The sequence below is a fragment of the Boleophthalmus pectinirostris genome, unplaced genomic scaffold (assembly GCF_026225935.1).
Source record: "Boleophthalmus pectinirostris isolate CB_2022bp ecotype Guang Dong unplaced genomic scaffold, ASM2622593v1 HiC_scaffold_5, whole genome shotgun sequence".
In the NCBI taxonomy this organism is placed as follows: Eukaryota; Metazoa; Chordata; class Actinopteri; order Gobiiformes; family Gobiidae; genus Boleophthalmus; species Boleophthalmus pectinirostris.
Genome location: NW_026571404.1, coordinates 35,026,173 through 35,040,243, shown reverse-complemented (window position 1 = coordinate 35,040,243; position 14,071 = coordinate 35,026,173). Strand labels below are relative to the sequence as shown.

The following is a 14,071-nucleotide window of genomic DNA, read 5'->3' as shown; positions in this document are numbered from 1 at the left end:
ACTTGAGTGAGCTCCGTGTCTGTGGGAGCCCACTGGTGGAACGGAAAGGCTTCTGTTTGTGCGAAGTTTGTCTCAGTGGTGACAGGTAGAACACGCACACTTGTTCACAGAAGTTGAGAGAGAGGGAGAGAGGAGTCTGCACAGCACTCACAGATAGATGCTGATTCACTGGTTTGGGAATTACATGCTCCTCAAAGTATGAACTGACCTCAGCACTGGACGTCATCTCAGGTGGTTTCAACAGTTTCTTGAGCTCATTCCCGCATAAGTCTCTTATGGATTCTTGTGTGCAGCCAATGTCTCTGTTGCTGCCTCATAATTGTGGGTTTGAATCGCCAACATGAATCATCGCTTCTGGTAAAGTCACTCAGCAAAAACATCCTCTGATAATATTACAAAGAAATTAACCTCAAGTTCTCGGGAGTCTCTTCTGATGAAGAACTGGAGAGTGAAGTTGCAACAATAAATCTGTTGATATTTTCAGAAAGTGAGACATACTTTAAAGGACCTACATTATGCAATATTTTTACAGCTCATCATAAACATACCTGGAGTTGTGTTTTGTTTTATTCACACGTTTAACACACAAACAATGCATGTTTAGAGTTCTTCTCTCAAACCGAAAACTCTGTTCCACCTTGTGATGTCATGAAAGGGTAATACAGGAAGCGTTCCACTGTGTTTTTAAACTCCATACACCTTCAGTAGGATCATTTGGATTATTTCAGCCCTGGAATTGCCTAACTTAGAAGCTTATGTTTTAGCATCACTGAAACTTGTTCATTATTCAGTCCAAAGAGAGACTGGAGACTTTCTGTGTCAACTGGGCAACAACAGGGTAATACAAACATGTAAAATAGCAACAACTAAGGGCTATTCTGGTGTATAGTAGAGTAAAGCAGTTCAGTTAGGCTAAAATGAGCTATTAACTTAAAAACTACCACTTAATGACATCACAAGGGGGAAAAGCATTTATAACTTTAGATATGCAGACAGACTAATAATGCGGGATTATTGAAAGGTGTGAATGAAACTACTACAACTCAATTTTTTTAAGGAGGTGCATAATGTATTACACCTATATCACACAAAATGGACTCTTGTGAGCTTTAAACCTTGTTATAATGTTGTTACCTCCTCAAAAACAGACTTGGAGTTGTGTTTTTTTTTTTCATTCACCCGTATTTGGGTAACCCTTTAACATTAGTCAGTTATATCCACAGCTCAAATTGCTCTGTTCCACCTTGTGAGTTTAACATTTGCTTAGTAGAGATTGGAACTTCAAGTGCTGAAATTATTCAAATGATTCTAGTTCAAGGTGTGTGGACTTTAAAAACACAGTGGAGCACTTCCTGTATTACCACATGACATCACAAGGTGGATTCAGTTAGAGAGAAGAACTCAAAGTTTAAAGTTAGATTTATTGTCAGTTCACGTACTAGACATACAGATTAATCTAAATGATGTTTCTCTCTGTCCCAGGCGTAGACAAGACAGGACAAACATTAAAGTACAAGACAGGACAAACATTTATGTGCACAGATACAACAAATAACATCATCTCTAACCACTACAGTAACCACAGAGAAACAATTTAAGCTAAAAACACTAGTGCAGTTCAAGTGAGATCAAGTAAAAAATGGTAATGCAAATAGTACATAGCACAAGACAGTCTTTTTTTTGGGGGGGGTCTCAGCCTAACTCAGCCTAAATCTGCAGGATATGTGTGTTAAACATATGTGAATGAAACAAAACACAATTTTCAAGTATATTTATGATGAGAAAACAACTTTATAACATAGTTCAGAAAATAGCATAATATGGGCCCTTGAAGCTCTTTTGGCACGGGCTTTAAATTCAAGGAAGATTATTCGTCAGTATTCATGGGAAAATAATGCGCTGAAAGAAGAGGAGGAGGTGCCCCATCGCCCCCCCACCCTGGATGATTTACTGTTTATTCACTGGGCCGATGGAAGCTGCTACCGCCCAGGAATGTGAGAGAGAGAAAATTAGAACAATGCATCCACAGCGGGGGACATAATGAGGGGGAACACGGAAACTGAAATAATATGAAGAGATGCCGACGACGTGAAGCCAGCAGCCCGTGGAGTCTTGACAGAAGCGTCCCATCAGGAAGCAACGCTAAATGTCCTGAAATGAAATGCGTTTAGAGTTGAAGAAAAAGTTGCTGTCGAAAAAGTTTGAGAGGATACCAGACGGTGACACAAAATCCAAGAAAATGACAGGCAAGTTGACAGATTTTTTACACTGGATGCCCTTCCTCTGTGATCAGAATGGAGAAGGATTACCATGATTCCATAACTTCAAACAAGTTTTTACATTCTCTGAAAACCCACAAAACAGATACACATTTACAATTTAGAAAAAGTTGTTGTCGGAAAAGTTTGAGAGGATAAAATATGGTGACACAAAACCCAAGGTAAGTTTTTAGGGATGACTGTCTAGCAATAAATAAGGCTAGAATCACTTGGCAGATATTTACCCTGGATGCCCTTCCTCTTGTGTAAACCAGTGATCAGAGTGGACCAGGGTTACTACAGTGTATACATTCGCAAGCACTGTCAAAAAGTTTTAAGATACTTTGAAAATTCTTTAACAGCACAAATCAGCTCACCTGTTGTAATTCCAGCCAAGTCACTTCTTTATGTTCAGACTGTGTTGAAATAAAGCTCAGATTAAAGTTTTATAAAGCCACAGACAGCAGAGCCTTCAGTTAGCAATCACACGCCTAGAGAATGTTGATGACTGTTGACCGTCATAAAAAGTTATCTAGAAAATTGGATTACAGAAGTAGCTGTCGGGCTATGACGATTTTATGATAATGCTGTACTTAAAACCTGGAAGGATGTTGGTTAGGGCTTTTGTAATAGTTGTTCAGTGCATGTCGGTGGTCTGCTGATCATTTTGCAGTCGTAGAGATTAGGGTTGGGTATCATTAAGAAGTTACCTATGTGATACATATCTCGATACAGTGCACTTTTGATTCAATATGATATATTTCAATATATTTGATATATTCCAAATCGATTTGATACAGTTCAACAAAATTAATTTAAGTCTTTATTAAACCATGTCTTGTGCAAAGTGAACATGACACGCAAATATTTTACTCATCAAAACAGTGAAAATGTCAAATATGTTGCCTAAACAAGTTTCCTTCAAGCAACAAAACTGTAGCTCTGTAACAAAGTAACTGAGTAAAATATATGAAAATATACTCAGCAGCCTCCGATATCAATAATGTATCATCACATTAAATTATATGATACATTGATATTTCAGTATTTTTGCACACCCACAGTAGAGTTTACATCTTTTGAATAACTTTTGTAATGACACTAGAGTCTGTCATGGTCAAGTTTCTTCACATGGATAAAAAAATACATTTACATGTCAGGTACTCAAGTTTGGATTAACCACAATCATATCAAAATTACAACTTACATGGATGCAATTAGCAAATCGCACAGGCGGCAATTTTTGAAGTACCATAATTTCCCCCACAAACAACAAAATTCTCTTATTCTGTATAAAAAAGCTGTTTATATCTGTACAAACATGTTCTGAAATGTGATTCGTGTATAGTGTATTAGTTTGTCAGTTCATATTTCAGTCTTTTTGTCAGTTGCTCTGCACGCGTTTAGAATGTGAACCACAATCACGAACCTTGTCAGAAAAATTCTAATATTTTTCTCAAATCGTTCCTAGCCTTTGAATCACTGTTGTAATGACAAACTGGTGTCTGTCTCGGTCAAGTTTCTTCACAGGGATAAAAAAGGAATTTGCATTTCAGTTACTCAAGTTAGAGAAGATTAATCACAATAGAATCCAAATTACAATTTGAATGGACGCAATTAGCAAATCCAAAGACGGCCATTTCTGAAGTACCGTAATTTCCTCCACAAACTGAAATGTGATTCTTGTATTGTGGAGTTTGTATTAGTTTGTCAGTTCACATTTCAGTCTTTTTGTCAGCTGATCTGGACTCGTTTAGAATATGAACCACACTCGCAAAGTTTGTCACAAAAATTCAAATATTTTTTCCAAATCGCTCCTAGTCTTTGAATCAGTTTTGTAACGTCAAACTCTTGTAGTCTGTCATGATTTAAAGGCTCATATTACACTATTTTCTGATCTATGTTCTAATGTTGTTCACACAAGTTTAACATATAAACCCTTCGCTCAAACACTTTGTTCCACCTTGTGATGTCATGTGGGAATACGGGAAGTGCTCCGTAGTGTTTTTAAACTCCATACACCTTCATTAGAATCATTTGGATGATTTCAGCCCTTGAATCGCCGATCTCCACTGAAATAAAGGTACAAGGTAGCTGTCAACTTGAAAGCCACCACTGCATGACATCACAAGTTAGAAAAGAGCATTTTGAGCTTTGGAGACATAGCCAGACTAATAATAAGGGATTACTCAAACGTGTGTGAGTGAAACAAAACTAGGGTGATCAGACATCCCTATTTACCTGGGACGGTCCCAGTTTTGAGCCCCATGTCCCCTGTCCCAGCTTATGTATCCAAAATGAGTGATTTGACCCAGTTTTTACAAGAAATGTCCCAGGTGTTCCTATTTTTGACCAATCTGACACCTGCCAACAGTAAAGAGAGGCATAAGAGTAATTTGTTTAGGTAAAATACAGAAACGCTGCTTAAAAAAATCACCAAAACACGAAGAAAATGTGACTATACTGACTCACATGTAGGGCAGATTGCATAACAGTTCTCCTTAATTGCTCGCTTGTTTCAACCTACCCAAACCAGGGATGTCCCAGTTTTTTTCTTTTGAAAACCTGGACACCCTAAACAACTCCATGTATGTTGCAGTCAGAAAACAACACATCTTAAAGCTCACGAGAGTCAGTGTAGTGTAGTGTAGCCTTTACATTTCTTCAGTGGGATAACAAAGGTATTCGCTATACAGTTTTGCATGTCTGTTACTCCAGTGTTGTGGCTTCTGTGCCGTTTACTATTAGCAGTGATAGCGCAAGAATGCTAACAAGCGCTAACCTTCACATACTGAAGCTTGGGTTGCCCTGAAGCCTGCACATGCTCTATTGATCCCACTTTGACATTTCATTTGTTTTCGCTGCCAGTTTTAGCAGTTATTGACGAGGAAGCTTAACCATCTCTCTGGGCGGTTTATGGGATGTTGGCGTGTATTTCATTTGGTATAGAACAGTCCCAACTCCCAAGCATCCAGCAGCTTTGGTTTGGCCCATGAACTGACAGTATAATGAGGTCTCATAAAAATGCTCACGTAGATGCGCTGATAACACAATGTAACGCTAACAGATAAAACCAGGCTGCCTGTCCTGTTATTTCCCAGTCCTTAAAGGTGAACTATGTAACTTTTTGGATGAGGGTCCGACACCTGCTGATTTCTATGGATCACAAGTGGTTTTGTAGCTCAAAAATACCAAGAAAATCTGGTGTTCTGACTGAGCGGAGTAGTCTCTCCACAGATCTGACCTGTAACTTGTCCTGGTTTGATCTCCATGAAGATAGAAAGGTTTAATACTGTGAAACATTCCAGACAAAACAATAACATCTATAACATTTGACTAATCAAAAGTGTCATTAGCTATTCCATAAGTATTGTGTAGTTTTGACAACTTTTGACTCTTGTTAACGTTATGGTGTTGTGTTTTTGTGTTGTTTTTTTTAAGGGCCGATACTGATTGTACAGATATTTTTTGGCCGATTTTGATTATTTTCCCCTAATGATTTCATTTAAATTTACTACAAACTCCCCCTAAACCCCCTTTTTTATTACCACAGACCTAAGAGAACAGCATAGTCATTTTTTGCATTGCTCTTTCAGCATTGAAGTGTTCAAATAAAGCTGTGTATATTCTTTATGCAGCTGGTTGGCCCAAAAAAAAAAAAAAAAAAAAAAAAATTGATCCATGCTGGAGATTTAAAGATGATAGTCTATACAGCAAAAAGTTCAAATATCAGACCTATATCTGCTACTTCACCAGAATAAAAGTAAACTGACTAAACTAGACATTTTTGTAGTAAAATCGACTGTAATTATGTGTGAGAAAAGTCTTCTAACCTGTCATACACTCCAGAGTCCCCTGTTGACTCTCTTACCACTATCACACCTACTCAATTAACCCTTGGCAGCTTAATCCTCAGGTCATTGACACTAGACGGGCTTTATTATGGCGTGATTCCTGTAGCTAATTTTGAATAGGGGTTTGCACAAATACTGAAATAAAAATATATCGTAATACAAAATTTTGTGATACAGTGTTGTTATTGAACGCTGCTGTATACTTTGACAGGACAGATGAACCTTTCCTGAATAGCTTTAGAATGATCTACATAGACTAGTATACGCCCATGGACCTCTATGGAAACTTCCTGGAAGACTGAGGGATTACACAGATTTAAGACCACATGGGAATAGAAAAGAACGTCCTATTAAATCTTGAAAATCACGTTCTGTTGTCTTAAGAATTTAAAGAGATTTATGTTATTCATGGTGTTGGAATTGGTATTGAGTATTGAGTCTATTCCTTAGTTTTGAAATCAAATTTGAAACAATTAGACTTGAACATTGAGAAAATTTATTGAAAATGGGAAGTTACATTGCTTAGGACACAGTAGATCAAGCCTAATGGTATTATATGCAACATACTTGACATATTCACTGTTTTGATGATTAACATAGATGTTTTTCATATAAATTTAGCTCAAGTAGTAGTTTAACAAAGAAATATTGTTGCTGATATGGTATTGTAAGCCATATGTCAATCAATTGTTAAGTTTTTTTTTCAGACCAAAAGTTCGTTTCCATGCCTGACAGTTTGGAATGCTCACTCGTGGTCTTCCTCAGAGTGGTCACGTGATGTTGTTGTGACCTGTCTAGTCAGCTGATTTATACAGGTTTTGGCCCTGTCTTCCTACCGGTGTAGGCAGAACAACAGCGCCATCTGCAGTCCGACTTCCTCAGGACAGTATCGCAGGTGTGTGAGAGTAAAAAGCCGCCTCGTCCTGGTTTATAGTCCTGTGGACACGTTTCTGTCTTCTGTCTCTAGGGATCTTAATAACATATTAAGTTATGAACCTAATAACATAAATTATGGGAAGACCAAATGAACCTCATTGGACTATTGAGTGTCAAACCGTGAGGGACCTTGTGATTCCCAGCCCTAAGCCTGAACTGCATATCTTCAGTTCATAGATTGTGTAGCATGGCGCATAATAGCAGGTGTTGTTTATATTCGTTTACTTGAATGGAGCACATACGGCAGCACAAGTTTGGCTCTCCTCTAAACACAAGCTGGCCTGGCACCGTGGTCCGTGAGTCACCGTGGCGACCGCCGGAGCCAGCCAAGACCACTCCAGACTCTTTTGAATGAGCGGCCAGTGTCTCCTCAAGTATGACGGATGGAAAATAAGAAACGCGCCCTCAAGTGTTTTCAAATCTCAGCTCTCAAAAGGAGCGTGAATTACAGAACAAAACCACTCTCTACTCCCTTTACAATAAGAGCCAAAGGAGACATTTTAGCGAGATTAATCACCAACTCCGATGTCTAACTTTATAGCCGTGATAACATACACAAATCTCACTTTACACAGGGTACAGTGCATTGTCTCAAATGTCTGTATCGAATGTGGAAGAGCTACAGAGGCACAAAGCAATAATATAGTGCAGCCAGCTATAATGGGTGACTCATAAATCAAGAATGGTATTTAAAAAGTTGGGATCAGATTGGATTTGGGGATGATTCATAGTGTAGAGTTGCAGATTCCACAAAAGTTTGAGTGTAGCCTTGACACAGTATTAGTGAAAAAGATTAGAAAGTGAGTTTTGCGACTACTGTAGTGAGCTTGCCTTTAGATTTGTAGTTAAGCTTTTCAGAATCAGGATTCGAGACCACAGTGCACAATTGAAACATAAAAACTATACACCAGTAAGGAGTGTTAACATTTGAAAAAGAAAAAAAAAGAAATATGAACTGCTAAACTGAAGAATAATACAAAAAATGTTAACTTTTCTTTTTTGATCTCATTTCTGATTCTGATACCACGATGATAATACAAACACTCTTTCTTTAGATGTAATAATGGGATGTGATCTAGTTTTGATACTAGTTTCAGTATTGATTCGTATTTGATGATCGGATATTAGTTTCAGTATTGATTCGTATTTGATTTTCGATACTTTTGACGACCCTACTACAGAAATACCTCTAATGTCTGAACTACAGGGTTAGGAAGTTGTACACAGTAACTATTTGGAAATTTCATCAAATGCATTACTACAATTCGTGTCTCGAATTTTGAATAATCTGGAAGCTCTAAACGTCGTGATGAGTTTTCTGATGGATTTTAGCGCTTAACCGTTCCAAAACCACTTTCTTTCAGAGCTACAAAGATTTGAAAATATGTTTTATCTATTCTCTGTTGATATTATACTTCCTGAGAGACCATCGATTTCAGTTTGCCCTAGTTATATCATCTTTAGTACTTGCCAAGATTCAGTGCATTTTTAACTCAGAGAAAATTATGATTCAACTGTATAATTCATGCATACAGCCTCATGAGGAGACTTATTTACTCTTCTATTTAAACAACTTAAAGAGAGGGTATTATGGGATATTGCTAACACATAACACATTTAGATCACCATGTTACCTTTTATTAAAACACTATATTTTGCAAAAACAACGTATTAAAATGTGTAATTCATTTCAACCTGATTTTTGATTCTCATGAGTCTTTCTTTCCTGTGCACCCTTAAAAATTGTCAAGTGGGAGCATGGGTGACGTAGGCTTGTGGGCGGCGCATTGTTCAGAATCTTAGTGCTAACCGTACGGTAGGTTCAAATAGGGCCCAGGAGAGATCGCTGGATTACTCAAACATGCATGGATGATGTCTAAAACCACTTCAGGTATGTTTTTAATAAGAAAACAATGTGGTAGAAAGCTGCAGAAAGTACATTTTGCATAGTACCTCCTCTTTAAGTACGTCTCTGGTGTTTGGCTGTTCTGGAGGTCAGACGGTGCACGTACCTGCTACCGTCTCCCTCCGTCCTTGACTCCAGACGTGGCCGGTCTCAGGGTCTCGAAGGGAGCCAATGAGCTGCTAATTCCTCTATTCACCGCCGCCAATCCACCGAGTCAAGTGCTCCACATTACCAAATTCTCTGGAGTTATTTTGGTGAAGGGCGACTGTATATTCATGAGCTCTCCTTTTAGTGATTAGGGCCCAAATCTTACCCCGTCAGGCTGCCAATGAGGTCAGCCACTCCTGCAGCTTCAGTTCTAGTGCCCGGGCTGCTGCTTTTGAAACTGGATTTTTCTCTATCAGCGAGAGTGCAGAGTTTAAGAGAGGAAAGTGGAAGAGCCAAAAATGTGGATAAACAAAATGCACTCAATGTTATTCTTGGATTGCTACGTCCTCCGTGCTGATATTTTGACCAGATAGACCAGACTACAGATGTACTTTCACGCTTTGTAAAATAGACTGCACGATTTTGGAAAACAGTTCCTGACAGGTATTACAATTAGATTTCTGATAAATATGACCAAAAATAAATTATGTTTGGAGTCCACATTGGAAACAACTCCAGGAGCACTGACATTTGAAAGAAGACTGAAATATGGACTGATTAACTAATAGAAAAATCCCATGCGAGGTCTAAACTACAGGTACAGTATTTCCTATAAAAACATGAGATATTTTGTTATTGCAGACTAGAAGATATCCTGGCTTCTGCACAAACTCAATGCTGTGACGTGATTGGTTTCCCACCACCTGTCGGCCCTATCACACCAGTAGGGGGATAGTGGACCAAACAGAAAGGCAAAGACAAGGTACAAAAAGAAGTCCAAATCCAATAAAGTCAACAAAGGAGATAATCCAACAAAGGCTCAAACTAAGCAAATCATAAACAAAAAAAGCCCGGTCCAACTGGGGCAACTCAAATCAAACCAAACAGAACAAAACCAATCCAACTAACAAAGGAACAGGGGTGTGCAAATACCTGAGGACCAACCAAAACTGAACACAAGAGAGGGGAACCACACCAAACAATCAACCAAACAACCAACTTAATCAAAATAACAAGAAGGCATACAACTACAATACAGAAAACAATAAGTGATGACGAAGTGACCCCAAAGCAAACTAAACAAACAAACCTAGTAAAACTAACTAAATAGTGCTCCCCCCTCCCCCTGTGTTGAGTCATTCATGGTCTCGCCATCCTCCATCGGCACTCAAAAAACCCCAAAAAGAACAAGTGTAAGTAAACAACTCAGAACCATATCAACCAAAATGTGTGCACCCAAACCAGAACACAAGTCCAAACAAAGGAATCAAATCATGTGTAATATAATCAACTCAGTACAAATGAAGTGAAATAATACTGACATCATAGAGTTGTGGCAGAGGCATCCACCACAAGAGGAAAGATGGATTCTCGTGAGTTTGTGAGCTCACAGATACCGTGGGAATCTTTCTTGTTCTACAAGGTTAACTAGAGGACTTTCTATTATCTAAATAATTGCAGCCTGCTTTTTGATAATTGTGCCAACTCACATTACAAGTTTGGTTTAATTGTGATATAAGGCCTATTGTGCAGCCTATTGTTCACCTTCTATTGGTCATCATGATTTGACTGTCAGTTAGGGCCTGCCGTATTGGAACATATGATTTGCTAAATTGCACCAAAACATGAGCTCCATTAAGGTTCATAGTGCGCAGCGCAGATGTATCCTGTTTACAGTCTCTAAACAGTGTGTAGTTTATATATAAATCGGTGGTATAGCTCGTGCCAGGCTCTCCGTGTGCCCGCTGCCACAACACGTTCCCCGCTCCGTGCCCGTACCCCCCCGGGCACGATCTCTCTCCTCCCAGTGCTCCCACCCGTGCCCTTAGCACCATCAGAGCACAGCGCCAGCATGGAGCCGGCAGCCAGCCAGCTCTGAGAATTAGAGGTGATTACAACTCTGAGTGTGTATGTGCCCGTGTGTGTGTGTGCGTGCATTTGTGTATATGTGTGTGTGTGCACGGGCCACTGCGACAGACTGCCGGCTTGTTATATAATCTAATTTACACCAAAACAACTTGAGAGAGCATCACCAGGAAAAGAAAGCTCCAAAGCTGAACGCGCCGATTGATTGGCTGCGCCTCTCAGATGTGTCAGGTGCAGTTTGGATTTCAGCGTATGAATATTTCTGTCAGAGATCAGGTCCTGCCAGAAGGTGCTCCCATGCATCCTGCTAAACCCGAAAATCTAGGTCCTCAGGATTTTAATTATGCAAATAATGGAGGCATTCAATGCAAAATAATGATCTTAAATGTTGTATTTAGACTTCTTTGTATTACATCATGGGTGTTTATCGTTAATTAGTTAATGTCTATAGTGAATCATCATTATCGGTGTATCGGTTAGGGCTGCACTGATCCAGCTTTTTCACTTCTGACAGTTCTGATCTGATTTGATTTGACCAATTTATCGGAGTCTAGTTATAGGCCAAAATGAGCCTGCATAAATAGACTTACTTATTACTTCTAATTAAAGGTCCAGCCTAATCTGGCAAAAAAAAAAAAAAACATTTAGCATTTAAAAAAATATATTTAATACCAGTTTTGAATGTCTGTATAATATTTGTTATGCTGTACAATAAAATAAGAATTATGGTCAAATAAACCAACTGTTTCCTCAAATATTATGATGCGTCTCTACTGTTGATTATGGCTTATTATCGCTGCCATAGACTACATATATTCCAAATAGGAATTTCATATGCTTCTCTTCCATCTCCTTCTGGCCCTCGCTCCCATTGTCTTACATTAGAATATTGTGGCTCCTCTCTATGTAACCTCTGCTGTGAGCCTCGTCATTTTGGTCTTAAAATGTTCATATTAACCCGCTCTACATGATCCTGGCTTTTTCCCACTATTTTGTCCATTAAAAATAATCTATTCATCTGAGTGGAGCCAAGTGCTGTGGGTGACGTCACACTCACTTAGTCCACTTCTTTACACATTCTATAACTGTTGCAGAAAAAGCTCATTTATATAAAATATGCTCTCAGTCTACTTAGTAACTTGGAAATGTGCAAACCCCACTGTGCCTCCCTAATGTAGACCATTAAGCCTGCAAAGAAAAATGGAGCCAATTGTCTTTCGCAAAGCTCACAAATGTTATACACCAATAATATTTATTCATCCTACAAACTTTGGATTTATATCTAGCTGTTTACCTTTTTACACAAAATTGTCTCTTGTGAGCTTTAAATCTTATGTTATATCCCCCAAAACAGACCTGCAGTTGTATTTTGTTTCATTCTCACATGTTTGAGTAATCCTTTATTGTTAGTCTGTCTTCCAGCTTGTGATGTCATGAAGCTGTAGTTTTCAAATTAACAGCTACTTTTTACCTATTGAAGGTGTATGGAGTTTAAAACACAGCAGAGCACTTCCCGTATTACCACATGACATCACAAGGTGGAATAGAGTGTTTTCTGTTTGAGAGAAGAACTCTGCAGGGTTTGTGCTAAACATGTGTGAATGAAAAAAAACACAACTCCTAGTGTGTGTTTGATGAGGAAACTACATTAGAACAGCTCAGAAAATAGCGTAATGGACCTTTTAACTTGATATATTTTTCTTGGTGAAGCTTTAAAGGTGTGTCGGTGATGAATGAGGACGTGCTTCCCTCCGCAGACGTGGCGCGTACACAAGGCCTAATCCACACAGACAGACAGTGATCAGGCTAATCCCCCTCAGCTCCTCAGCTCTGACCCAAGCCTTACCTTCACACACACACACTTACATACAAACACAAACACACACAGAGCACACAGTCTCAGGTGAACGTCTCACTGTCACTTCCTCTGTTATTACTGCTTGGAGAGTGTCAGCGCAAAGCAAATATGATGTCACGGTTTTGTTTGCAGTTCATTCAGTGGTGTTTATAGGCAACAATTTTGAGCTGAAATTATTGTAATCAAAATACAAGCAGGCTTCAAGATTAGAGATTGACCAACATGCGTTTTTTTCACGGTCTCTGCTGATATTTTTGGGCCGATATGTAGAGCAACTTGGGTATTTTTTCCCAAATCATCAAATTAAAATTTAGTACAAACTCATCCTCAATCTTCTTTTATTACAATCTTGTATAGAGTCCAGTGTAGTCATGTTTTTGCAGGTCGCTCTTTGGATTTAAGTGTTCAAATAAAGATTTCTCCATATATTTTTCTTGCATATTGAAGCTGCTGGTTGGGTCAAACAAAATATTGGCCTCTGCTTTAGATTTATGGCTGATAGATGATACGCTAAAAATGATGTAAGTTGTAGTTAAGGTTGAAAAATGCATATGAGAAGCATTTTTGTCGAGCAAATACGTAAGGTTGATTTTGATCAGTTAAGAATGGCTTACTTAAAATTAGACTTAGACAAACCTTATTCCACAAAGAAACAACTGACTTGGACACAGTAACTCACACATCACAATATCATATAATAAAGAGTAAAAAATATGAATGTAACAAAAAAGATACCAAGAGACTTACCTTCATATATTGTAATTATACATATTATACATTTTTAATAGAAGTTTTTCTTGAGTTGTCCTTGAATTGTCCTAATGTGCTCATTTTATTTCATGACTTTTAACACCTATTTGTTTGTTTTTTACCAAGGTTGTGTATTTTGTTTATTTAAGTAAATTCTACATTGCAAATTTCTCTGACCTGGCCAAGATTTTAAAACTTATATCAGGTCATTCATCTTGGTTTCAGATTTATTATCTACTTACTAGTTCTGAAATGCTTCATTCTAGTTAAGAGATAGTATTTATTTTAAGATAACTTGTCAAGTAAAATGATTTTTCTGCATGGACGGATAATTTCACAACTTTTAAGTAATTTTCTGATAGATTTAAGTGTTTATATCTTAACATTTGGTCAAGCTTTTTTGCAGTGTTGTCTCTATACACTCTAAACAGTCTTACTATACTACACTATGCTATATATTGTTTATTTATTTATTTTATTTGATTGGACAAAGATG

At 38.2% G+C, this 14,071-nt stretch overlaps 1 protein-coding gene across 1 annotated transcript in view; it reads left to right on the top strand.

The window, feature by feature from the left end:
* LOC110153159 (inactive ubiquitin carboxyl-terminal hydrolase 54-like) overlaps nucleotides 1–14,071 on the top strand; it is a 76,407-nt gene that overhangs the window by 26,805 nt on the left and 35,531 nt on the right. The window lies entirely within an intron of this gene.